Here is a 13569-nt window from a genome sequence, read left to right on the forward strand (position 1 = left end):
TAATACCCAGCAATGGCTTTCACTCACACAGATTTCTTATTGGTCAGGGAACGAACCCAGCAGAGATGTTCCTTATTTTGTCACATGTCCCTTGCAGGCTCATTGCCGTTTTCCCTATTTTAGCATGAGCACGCTACAGTTCTTACTTTGCTTTTCACACGTTACTATACACACGTTTTTTGCTTTGTGCCACTCTGTACTTTCACACAGAATTTACTGTTATTTTGTGTTCTCTGTTTTCCTGGGATATAGTCTGAACACCGTAGACAAGGTCAACTAATAGTGCCCCTTGTTATTTTGTTGTGGTCAGGCTCTAGCAAATAGACAAAACATACACATGCAGCTGTTGTTTGGGAACACATACTCTTTAGTATATAGGTATGCACAGAAAGGCAAATACACAGATGAGATTGCGACTACAACCTTCATCAGTGCATACTAAGATATGGGTCTACTGCAAAAACACATAGATCTTTTGATATATAATCTCTTTGTTTCTGTAGAAGGGGAGGTAGGTTAGATTACCCTTTTGTAAACAATGACAGTTCCTTTTATGATTTATGGATTACTTACTATGCTGACCGTATTTGTGGCACTTATAATGCATACTAGAGCACGATATTTAAAATAAATATTTTAAACTTTTCTCATGTCAGATCTTACTGTGGACAAGTGTGAGTGTAAGAGCGAAAGGGTGTGCCCTGTCACCACAATTCCTGAAAGGGTAGGGAGTGTTGTGTTCTGGAGTGTCTAATCACTTCTTTCTCTGCAAGTGAGTGGGAGGGCAATTGAGGCACTATAGCTAGTCAGTCCCAGGCTCATGGGTACTAAAATGGTAGAATAACTCAGTCTCTGCCTACTTAGGTTCCATAGTTCTGTGATTTAGCAGAATCCCTGCAACAATTTCAACTGCTTCCTTTAAACGACTGATACTCAAAGTATGGCCTAGGGGGGGCATACGGCCCTCCTGACCTTTACATGTGACCCCCTGGGCAAGAGGAGCACTAGGCTAATGGTTATATGACTCAGCACTAATTTGCTTGTAATGCATTTTGAGGCATGATATCAAACTGTTAATAAACTGAACTGAACTGGCTCAGCACTAACAGAAAAAGAATGTTAAATAAACCGGAAAGCATTCATTTAAAGGTTAATTGAAATTTTAAAAAAGGAAGGAACTAGGGTATCCTAAACCACTTATCTTTAGTAACACCTTCATTTATAAAGACATTTTGCTGTAGAAGTATGATAAAGGCTGTTCATATTTCATTAACATCCAGAACCATTTCACCTTAGTACATCAGATTATCAGGGCATTGGGAAGTAGTTTTTTAAAGTGATGGTTTTCAAACATGAATTGGGAAACATTCATTCTTCCCCACACCCTGATAACAATTCCAATAGTGTATGAAAAATCAAGTCAGTGGTCATGCACTTTTTGGGGGCCTGAAATTTCTATTATACATGAACAACATCTAGGTTATTAAATCAATCCCCGTAGAAGGCTTTGTACACCACACATCCTGAAGTATTGTATTTCGAGGTCTTCATTTGTGATAATGAAGAAAAAGGGGAGAAAGTAAAAAAAGAAAATTGCCTAGGATCACACAATTTGGTTAAGTGAAGAAGGCGGGATTAATCCCAAGTTTTTGGTTTCACATTGTGCAATTCAGACACTAGAGGTATACGCCTAACTTCCCTTACACCCACCTTACCACAAACAATTACAGCAATTTTGCTAGTATCAAAGCGGTCCTCAGTCAAATCACAGAGCAAATTTGTCACCCTGGGAAAATGTTTGTGAGTACCCATACTCTAAACCGACATCAAAAATGCTTCAACGGAGGTGACAACTCCACATGCACCCAGAACTCAAGGATCAAGATTGGTACCAAACTTACAATATCCTCATGACTGTGGCCGCTGAGAAGTCAGGTTTAAATTCAGTTACTTGAAGATCATCCATGACTGGCACTGGTAACCACACAAACCGTTTTTGGTATGACTAACGATGGACGCTCTGTGCTGGAGAAATAGAGCACAAAGCAGAGATATGAGTCACATCTTATGGTCCTATAGCAACATACAGGTATTCTGGACTTCCCTTTGGAGACAACTGAATTTGATGAGAGACTTCCACATACTGCCCTCACTAGAGCTAATCCTGCCCACTCCATTCATTAAATGCCTGGCATAGCCAACCACAAGAAACAACTGTTTTACTCAGCCATAACAACATTAAAAATATGCATGCTTCACTGATGGAAGACAACAAACGCACCATCACTCAGAGACTGAGGTGAGGCAACCACTGTAATGACCTCTTGCTTATCTACAATATCCATACTTTTATTTTATTTTTGAAGCCATATGGGGCCGATTTCTAGAATGGCACTCTAGAATGATGTACTTTTTAGTTTTACATACATCATATGTATACTACATTATTTCCCTACTCCTAACAGTTCAAGGAGAATGACATCGGAAATTATCAAGTCTGTGGTTATTGGTCAGTATTGTGTACAGCTCTTTTATATAGCTCAGTGTTATATTGTGGATGTCCGGCGTACAGCACCTCAATGAGTAATATAGTAACACCTTGCATATATCCCTACAAGTAATAGATATTACAATGTATAATAGTGTCATTTATTTATTTATTTTTATGTAAACATCCATTAAATAAAAGTATAAAAAGAAAATAATTTGTTATTGGGCTCTATGGATTTAATCTCTGACAATTTTTCAGAGGAAAGGTCATTATATTTAGAGTTAAAAAATATAAACACCCTGAAGTACACAAGTTTTAGCTTCTTGCAGCACTATGCAGGACATAAGGGCACAGATGACATCATAAATAACATCACAAATAACATCATCAAAGACATTATTAACAACATCACAAATCACCATATTTTTAACTTTATAAGATTGAAAGGCTTAACTTTTCCTGTCCCAGAATCAAGCATTTGACAAATGGCACCAACACAGTTATCTGGAGGAGGTATTTAAATTTACAGAGCAATCCTACTAAAGGGTTAATATGCCTTTTCATATGGATAACATTATTAGACATTAATATCACTCTGTAGTCATCTTCCTTAGCCATCTTCCTGATCACCTCATTTCCCTGACTCTGTTATATTCCATATAGGTACCCTATATATGTGCAGGTAACACTGCAAACTTTCACCCATATCCTTCCCTACATCACATCCATAATGGTTCATAGGGACTGACCCATTACCTAGATATAATACTGTATTCAGAACACAGGTTTTTCCCTAGTTCGAAACTCATACATTATGCATGACGCTTCTTGGAAGCACAGCGGGTCTGACAGCAGGATGAACATCTCCTATATAATATCTCTTTATAAAGTTCAGGCCCGGCGTCATCCTTCAGGCCTACACAGTAACACAGCAGGGACCCCTGGGGAGACCTGTGGGTATATATACATCACATCTTGCTTTAGAAAGACAGAGGAGACTGTGGCTTCCCGGCTGACACACTGACCAGAGACGCTGAAGTTCCTGCATGCAGACACTCCAGCTCACAGTGGTCTAACATCCCTCGCGGGTGTCCAACTCAAGACCAGGACGGGGTCCCATATTCTCTCATGCTCAGGTAATGGGGTTGACTAGATCCTACAGGGATTCTTGGCATAACACCTACACAGATGCTAGGTACATTCAGGTACATTTAGGTACATCTAGTTAGGGAGGCATTGTAGGAGTACGCACTTTTATCATTTGTTTTATATACTTCTGTGTATTCATGATTATTGCAAAATGGTAGCACTGTACCATCCTTTTACTTTCGTAGTACTGCTAATTATATATCTCTGCTACTGTTTAATGGTTGTTAAAGCTCATCTATTCTACACTAGAATAACAACTGTTCAATAAATTCTCATTGAAATGCCCAGACTGTTTATTCTGTGTATCTCTGAGACCAACTAAGTGAGCACAAGTGACTGAGCGAAAAGATAGTATATTGTTTCCACGATCATGGGGGATCAGGGTTGTCAAGTTCCGAGGTTGCCAGAAACTATTCTCTCCCCGATAAGAGGAGATTCTAGTGGCACTGTGAGCTAGCTGATACAATTAGGCTAACATATCCGGTGGGGGTGCACGGAACCAGTCTGCCACCAATCTCACAGTTTATGTTATCCAAACGCGCAGATCCTGTATAGGGTATATAGGAACTACACGACAACTCCTTTCTCTGAATCTATTCCTCTCTCTATAAATTTGTCTTTGTGGTATTCATTTGCAACATCAAAAAATTTAGTTACATAAGATGTTAGGAAATTAACAGAATCTCTGGATTTAAAAGTTATTGCGCTTCCAGCATTATGGCACAAGGCAGCATGTTTAATTCTGCTCCATGTCTATCCTAGACATCCGATGATTTAATTACGGAAACATTAGAAAATAATTTAGGGGCCATTTATGAGGATGTTTGTGTTGCTTTTGAATCACACAACATGGTGCAAGAGTGACACAAACCTTAGGACAGATTTTTGAAGTCACGCAAGTCGCTGAATTGCGTTCCTCTGCCCTGAAAAAGCATTCAGTTTGCATTGTGTGGGCTTTTCCCACACAACCCGTATGGATTTTGACACATTCCCAGATTTACAAGAACTTGTAAACCTGGGGTTGCGTTAAAATCCTACATCTTCCCAGGGAAGGCATAATGGGGAGAAATATATAAATTTCTCCTAATTTCTACAGCACACATGAAAGAGGATTTTGTCTCAGATTACTTTTGTGAATTGGGCCCTCCGTGCCTACTAAAAATGAATGTGTCTTTCTGTAATGTAGCTGGTGCTCATGTAAAGCCCTCCAATACCTTCGGGTCGAGTTCACGCTATATAAAACTGCTTAAAAAAATAAATGAAACAATTCACTTGATATGGACAAGCCCCCACTTTTTGCCCATTTCAAAGGCGCCAATATCACTTTTTTTTCCAAAAGAATGCTAATAAGCATCAAATGCACAATTAAACATGTTGATAAGCTCAGTTGTTTCAGATCTTTATTTGGAATATGTGCTGTTTATAATTCTTTTGAGTCTTGTTTCCATACTTGGATGTATAATATTTGTAAGTGGCAGAACAACTGTTAGGCTGGTGAAAGAGTTATTGAAAAACGTCGATTACAGGCAGATTCAGAATGTGCTATGTCACATTTTAGAGACAGGTTTGCTAGCATTTAGTCATTTCTTGCATTAAATAATGAATTTTGCTCCAAGGTCCCTTGGAGTATATTTCGTTGACATGAAACACCTTAGGACAAATAATTCCATGAATATACAAGATATCAAAATTTCCCTTAAACTGTACAAGAGATCTCAATTTTGACAGGAAGAAACAGAATCAGGAGATGGGAAAAGGCGACAAGAATATAAATAATGCAAGCTATTTCAAATCTGCACGGCTGACCTTGTCAAACCGGACATCATTATTAAGAGGGAGAGTACAGCTCTGTTATACAGTTCTTTTAATTTGTTTCAGTATTTTATCTAGAAAATTTGCGAGATGACTGCAACTCAAAGCTGTATCATACATGCCTATGATTTACACAGAAAACAGACAGTTAGTTCTCATTTCAATAGTAAAATATAACCTATTTGTGTAGGCATATTAGACATATCCAATTTGGCCTTTAGGGTGTTGTGCGAGCATGAACATAGTATTTCCTATCTATTTTGTTAAGTCTTGCAGAATCAACCGTCTGGCAGAAAATGTACCATCAGTACTGTTGGAATATGGATTATTCGTAGGGGAAAGTTGGTACCTACCACTAGTAATAAGGCAACAATCACAATATAAGGTCCAATTAAGGTCTCAATAAATTATTCCCTTGCTCAACACTTGGTAGCTGTCTCTGGACAGGCTGGCTTACCTTAGGAGACAGGTGTGTAAAGCATTTACAAATACAATACAATAAATTAAACAAAACACACAATAAAAATCCAACAACAATCTATAAAGGTAGGGAATATCTTTAGGATTAAAATGACACCAAAATTAGAACAATCCAATGTAGGAAACTGGAGATATGAATTCTTAAAGAATAAACATTTTCCAGTGCGTAGAAGCCAAAAGAGCCACTTTGGGACATCTGGCCACAATTGACCAGGACAAAGTCAAAGTTTAAGGCCGACTATGATGGAGTGAAGATCGGATACATTTATCGGTAGGGACCAGTCATGTTTTTATCTTCTGACTTAGTCACTTTTTTGGAACTGTTTCTCTTGATTTCAAGAGAATCTCCTCGTCAGGCCGAGTTTCGAGTCACAGACAGCGGTTTGAATAAGCACAAGGCTTGGTGTACTCCTGGAAGTCTCATCAACGACAAAAAGTTCTGGAGCTTCAGTGGGGCAAACCTGAATCTCAGACCAGTTTTGTGGTTCAACTTTGCCTGCTTGACTCTCTTGGTGGATAGTCAACTTATGGAGCTTTTTACCAAATGTCCTCTAACCTTCTCCAAACTTCTGTATCTTCTTCCAGAATTTCCTTTTGGGCTCCTAAGAGTCCACAACACCGATCCAAGGTTGCAGAAGCTCTGAGTTGCTCCTTGGGATGTTGGGTCAACGTCTCTCACAATACACCTGGCCAGTTCCTTTACAGTACAACTGAAGATAAGTTTCTTCTTCATGGAGATGATGCCGTTGGAGCTCTTTTAACCTGTTGCTCTCAGGTAGTTTATGACCTCTCTTTTTAAAGCAAGGCAAGGTCCATAGGACTGTGGTTCCCAATGTGTGGAGCAGGTGCAGTCATTCAGCGTGCACTCCTCCTGATGCAGTCCAGGGTTCCAGCAGCGCAGTCCTTCTTCTTCTTGTAGTTTCAGGCAGGGATCTGAGTTTCTGGGGCAACTCTCTCATATTTATCCAATGTTCTTGTGTGCCAAGCAAGAGAGTACCCCTGACTAATGGGGTGCAGGGTGCCACTTCCTCCAAAGTGTGCCATATTTTTGTCTTTTAAAATCCAAAATGGTGAAGCTCTACCCGGGAGATTAAGATCTGGCTAAGTTTCTCTAACACTCCCCTTCAAGATCCTCTACTAATTCATTTACTGGCGTTCCTGTCTGTCTGGGGGTGCAGGATGTGGGGATGAGCCTGTGACCTGTCCTAACTGCTATTCCCAATGTTGATGGAACTTAGAAGTTTAATGATGGTTGCCTCTATCAATTTTCACCATTAAATGAGATTTAAGGCAATAATTTTAATACAAATGTGCAAAATTGTTGAAAATCTAAAAGATCAGATTTTCTACTGCATCGTAAAAGCATGCAAAAGTGTTCTGAAACATGAAAATGTGAAAGACATAAATAAAGAGAGAGAAAAAATGATTTGCTTATGCAATGTAAACACGTGTTTAAGAAATCTAAACATGATTAACCTAGAAAATATGCTTCTGATTAATAAATGTGACGAATGAAAAAAAAATCACGTAATGAAACACTTGAAAATGATTGAAATGTTTAGTTTAAAGATGCTTGACAATATGAAGATTTGCAGTTTTATCTAAGTAATATGCGATACAAACGTGAATAACAAAAGTGACACGCATATTAATCTGTGTAAAAATAAATAATGTGTGAAATAATTTTTTTAGTAGTACACAATATTGACATGTAACTCCTGGAGCAAAGTATAATGAGTGAATTAACTAAGAAAACTGAATTATTCATATTAATGTGTGTTTATATTAATCATAACATGGTAATGATTCACAAAGCCTCAAATGCTTCTTTTTCCTTGTTCAAAAGACAGAATCTAGTTGAAGTAGTAATTTCAGACGCTGTGAGAAGTTTCATTGAAGTTTCTCTTTATTGCTTACAAACAATAGTCTCTTTTCGGATTCAGCAACACTTTTAACAGAAATGTATCAATACATTTGCAAACCCAGAGAGAGCGTCTGGGAATGGACAGACAGTGAAGAAAGTGAATTTTATTACATCTGACGAAAGGATGGAAATTATAAAGTTGCTGAAATCGATTATTTTGCAAAAGGATTTCTTAATCCTTTTGGATTTCTTATTGAGGTATTGATCACAGCATGAGCAGCCCATTGTGGATAACCAATAGAAACCATATTGTAAGATTGAAAGTATACTTTGTGGGCATAAACTGTGATGTTTTGGAAGTACTTTTGCCCCCTTGGAGGAGGAGTAGGGGCTGGTTGTCATTTTCAATTTCCCTGCCTGGCATGCTGTCGGACTGAACTTTGATTTTCTTTCCCATGCAAACCCACATTGAATTTAACTTTCCGAAATGACTCAACCAGTTCTTTGCTGACTGGTAAAGTATACAGGTATAACTCTTCGGCTGAAGAGTTTATGAACTCATTCCTGTGACTCCTTCCTCTTCAACTCTACATATTTGGTTTGTATAACCTAAATGCTGAACTTGACTTTTCCAATGTTCTCTCTTTCTTTCTTCCTTAGGTAATCAGCAAATGTGTATTTACTTGAATCTGTACGACATTGTGTAACTAATTGTACTAAATGGTTTTCCTATTAAATTGAATATTACATGCGATTTATGTTCTTGACCATTCAAATAGAGGCTTAGATAAATGGATCATATGAGCAAACTTTATTGTATTTGAGTCATCCTTAGAGTGAACCTTTTTGTTGTAATTGTTATTCATTATAGTGTTTACAGAAATGGTTGTTTGTAGTTAGCATGAATTTGGCATTTTCTTATTCCAGGTCCTCATGTTCTCTAAATATCCATGTCCCTGTTAGCTCACATAAAAGATACATTGGAGGACCAATGGCAATATACTGTTTTGTTATGGGCCCAGAGAGGAATTAGATCAAGATATGATAAATATGATATTAGTATATAAGAAAGATTTTTTACACAGCTGTCTGCTGGATAAGTTTTCTGGTAGCTTGTCGGATGGTTAGTTTGACTAATTAAACTAGGAGATGAAGAGACATGATTAAAAAGTGATTTGATTTTTATAGCATTGAAGAGAGTAGTAGGGCTTTGACAGGTGATAAAGTTTTGACTCTGACAAAAAGATTAAAATGGACTTGTTATCACAGGAAAATTGTTGTTTTGTGAAAAGTGTATGTGTATGTTGTATTGAATTAAGTGAGTACGGGTTCGTTGAGGCCAAAGATCCTGGAATAAGCATACGGGCAGTCTTAGTGTGGCATACACTAAGGCATACACTAAGTGTGTTTGTCTGCTGTTTTGTGAGTACTGTGCATGAAACATCATTGCTGGTACTGAGAAAGGGAACTTGAGGCATGACAAGTTAGAATTGTTGAGATTTTCTGAGAGTGCACCGGGGGAGCTCTTAAGAGTTTTTACTTAATGAGAGTGAAATCATACTTGTCGAAGGAAGAGAATGAGATTTTCTGAATGAGTGGATATCTATATTTCTTTTAGTTGAGCACACAGAGTTGTTTTTATCTTGTATTGTATTGGGAATATTGTTTAAAAGGATGAAAGAAAAGATGACGCACAACTTGATTGTGAATGGGGGGTCAGTTGCAGTGAGAAGTTAGACTGACATCATAAAGTGCCGTGCTGGTTTTGGTGGCTGGTGTAAAGCCCCGCTGGTATTGGTGGACGAGAACGAACAGTGATTGGAGGTAGAAAACAATAATACAGAAGAGAATTTAGCAGTTTGAACAACAGATTGAGTATGAGGAAAGAAATCATGAAATTGTTCAAGTTGTTAAAGGCTTTAGTATGTAAAGATGAGCTGATACCAACAAGGGAGTTCCTGTGGCTCCAGAAGGTACACCTGCTCTGCAGATGTCGTTAGAGAGAGGATATCACTCTTGTGCTTGGCTAGAGAATTGGGTAAAATACACTGAGAAAGATGCTCCCTTCACACTTCCACACTATGGGAGATATAATGTTAGAATAAAAAAAAAAAAGTGAGAAGACATATGAATGATTTGAAACCTTCCCCTAGGTCTATACAGTATGAAGCCCTTGAAGAGTGGGAGCATGAAGCACATAGGAGAGAAAAAAGAAATGTTAGGGAAGATTTAGAAATACAATAAATCGATATAAGCAAGCAAAGTGGGATTCCCAGAAAAAGATATGGAATGACGATGTTGCTTTATGATCCCCAATGTATCCGGAAATGGTACTGAGAAAAAGGAAGGAGAAACATGTAGGGAAAAGAGAGAACATGTAGAAGAGCAAAAGGTTCAAGTACTCCCTGGAGCAGATAAGAATCTAGAAGTTATAGATGTTGAGCTATTGAATGAACTTTTGGTGAATAGACCCCCACCTTCCAATGAAGAACAGAATAATTCAGAGACTAATCAGTTTTTAGGTGTAAGACCAGAAGCACCACCTGCAGATTTAAATTTAGCTTATAAAAGAATATTGTTAGATGAAAATCAGACCCCTGAGAGAGAAGGATTTTCCCAATATACTCATGACGAATAATCCTGATGCATTATCAGTACCTGTAACAACAGGTCCAGTTGTTCTTCCTCATCAGACAGGAGGAGGAGTTTCACAGATCCATACAATAGTGGTCCCAAGTGAAACTATGGGAGAAATACATACTTTACTTGGAGCAAGTGAGATCTTGAGAGATCAGGGATGCGAATTGTATACCAATAAGTCTATGGGAGAATTACATACTTTACTTGAGATCATGAGAGATCAGGGATGCGAATTGTATACCAATAAGTCTAGAGATTCATGAGAATAGTGTAGAAGAGTGTTTTAGAACTAATTCCACCACGGAAAGGGGAATAGAGCCATTAATAAATATTTCAGAGAAGACTCTTGAAACGCCAAATAGAGGACAGCGAACGATTATTGGGAGAGTTTTGCAAATGTGTAGTCAGAAAACAGATTCACGAGTATCACTGAAGCCAGGAGAGATTAGCAGAGAATCACAGAGATCGGGAATGAGTACTTGGATAGGGCCATCCCCAGAAGAACTTGATGATTGGATTAGAGACATAGCCTTACTGGAAATGCATTGACCAATGCAAATCGAGGCATGAATATAGATGTGAGCAAATGAAAAGTAGAATTAGAAAAAATTATATTGGGAACCATTAGTTCATCAAAATATCGGTATGAAGAATTATTATTTGTGTGTAAAGATATAACCCAGAAAGCGAGAAATACCCATGAGAGATTTGCTGAGGTAGCACAGAAATATGGAGTAGATGTAGAAAAGTCCAAAGATCTACAGAAAACCTATTGATTGGATTTTCGTGCCAAAGATTTGGAGAGTCTGAATTCCTCTAGGAATAGGCCGCAAATTAAAGAGTTAATTACAGCCCTGAAGTGGTGGGGAGAGATAGACAGATGGGAAGGCAGATGGGCTACAAATAAAGAAGATACTACAGTGGTAATGCCTCTGTACCCAATAATGGAAAAAGAAAAGAACGAGGCAGATGCGTTGGCTTATCCTAGGAAAGAAGTCCCAGGTCGAGGGTATGTACATGTCTCCTGGAGTAGACAGGACATATTGTCCTTTACAAATGATTTTCCACGGTTGGTAGAGGAACCAATCGAGTGGTTTAAGCAAGTGGAAAGATTTGTGAAGGTTTCAAAAGTCCTGTTAAAGGATTTGGATGCTTTATTCAATATTGTGGTTCCTACGAATTTGTGGGTAGAATGTAAGATTTTAGTTGATTGGCCAGAAACAGAATATGCTAGTGATCCAAAAACAGGTGCGCCATCTGCGGAGGTGATGAAATAATACAATCAGGTCATATCTGAAAGGAAAGATTTTGCAGAAAGAAACAGATTGGGGGAAAATAGATAGGACTACCCAGGAAATAAAGGAAACAGTACATGCCTACTTTGATAGACTTCTGCAGGCATTCAAACATTATAGTGGAATTGAAAATGTGTCGGGAAAAGAATGACGTGGCACCTTTTGTGTATCGATTTGTCTATGGTTTGAGATTAGTGCTATGATTCAGTAGAATTTGATTTGTTGGCAAAGCAAGTCAATAGATTAAATATTGCTTTATGCAAAGTATTGTGTAGATGATATTGAGATGCGATATAGGAAATTGAAAGAGAAGTTGATGTTGGCACCAATGAGGGCAGCCAAGAAAGGATATGTGGGTTTCTATTCAGATTTTACAGGCATGAAACAGGGAAATGGTCAGACTACCACTGGAATGAAAGGTGTGATGGTAAATCCCTTGCCATATTTGATGCCACAAGGAAGGGGACATGGATCAAACATAGGGTCATTGAAAAAGTCTTTCCCTTGTCACAGTTGCAGCAAGTTTGGACCTTGGAAGCACGAGTGTAAGTCTAATTTGGATAATCAGTTACATGAACAGTGGTGACAGGTGCGAATGGATTGATACAGTCATAGGTGACAAGTGATATGTTAAATCAAGCAACATTAAATGTAAGGGATCAGAACCAGAATATGCCTCAAGCTCCCATGCAAAATTTGAATGGACAAGTAAATCCAAATGTACAAGTGGCTTCAAAATATGTATTACAGAAGGATAACTGTGACTCAGATACTTCCCAACGATGGTGCCTGAGAGGGGAGGAGGAATGCGTGCTTGGCGCATCCTTAGAGGTAGATCAGAATGGTCCCTATGTAGATGGCAAAGTAAATAGAACACCTATTTCATTCCTTGTAGATACTGGTGCTACCCGATCCACTGTGAGAACTGTGGATATTCCCCATCTACACCTCTTGGGTAGTACGAGTATCAAATCAATTAATTCTAACCCCCAGTGACAGAACTAGTGCAAGTACAGATTGGAACATTTGGGGATATGCATGCTTTTGTGGTATGTGATAACAGTCAGTGAATCGTTTGGGACAAGACTTATTGCACACAATTAATTTCTCTATTTACTGTACACCTGAAGGAATAGAATTTCATACCAAATATGAGGATGTAGTGTTTCAAATGGCTAGACAAAAGACAGAAGGGAAGAGTTTGTATCGCTTACTTACTGAAAATGACTTACCTCCCGTGTTGAAAGAGATGGTCCTGCCTGAAGTGTCGGATTTTTCAGGTAAAGATATTGTATTAATGAACGGAGTAGCTTCAATTCGAATCAACGTGAAACCAAATGCAGAATACCCTAGAACTCCAGCATGTAATCTTAGTCCTGAAACTATTGCTGAAATAACGCCATTGATCGGGACTCTGATTGAACAAGAAATTTTGAGAGAGATTTTGGGCAGTCCATGTAATTTACTTATCATGGGCAATGGGCATACGAAAACCAAATAGAAAATATAGAATAGTTTAGGATCTGATCAGATTGTGATAACCCGTTGTCCAATACTACCAAATAGTGCCGTAATTCTATATCAAATTCCATGTGAAGCTGAATGGTTATCAGTGATTGACTTGTGTCAAGCGTTTTTCTTCAATCCCTTGCATCCGGATACCAATATTTATTTGCCTTCTGGTTCAGAAAACATGTTTTGGCATTGTGCCGAGTTCCACAAGGGTATACCAAAGGCCCCTCATTTTTTAATCAGATTTTGAAGAGAAATAGGAGTCACTAGAAATGCCATGTCACTCTGTGCTAGTGCAGTACATTGATGATTTATTAGTGGCATCT

The sequence above is a fragment of the Triturus cristatus genome, chromosome 6 (genome assembly GCF_964204655.1).
Source record: "Triturus cristatus chromosome 6, aTriCri1.1, whole genome shotgun sequence".
NCBI lineage: Eukaryota > Metazoa > Chordata > Amphibia > Caudata > Salamandridae > Triturus > Triturus cristatus.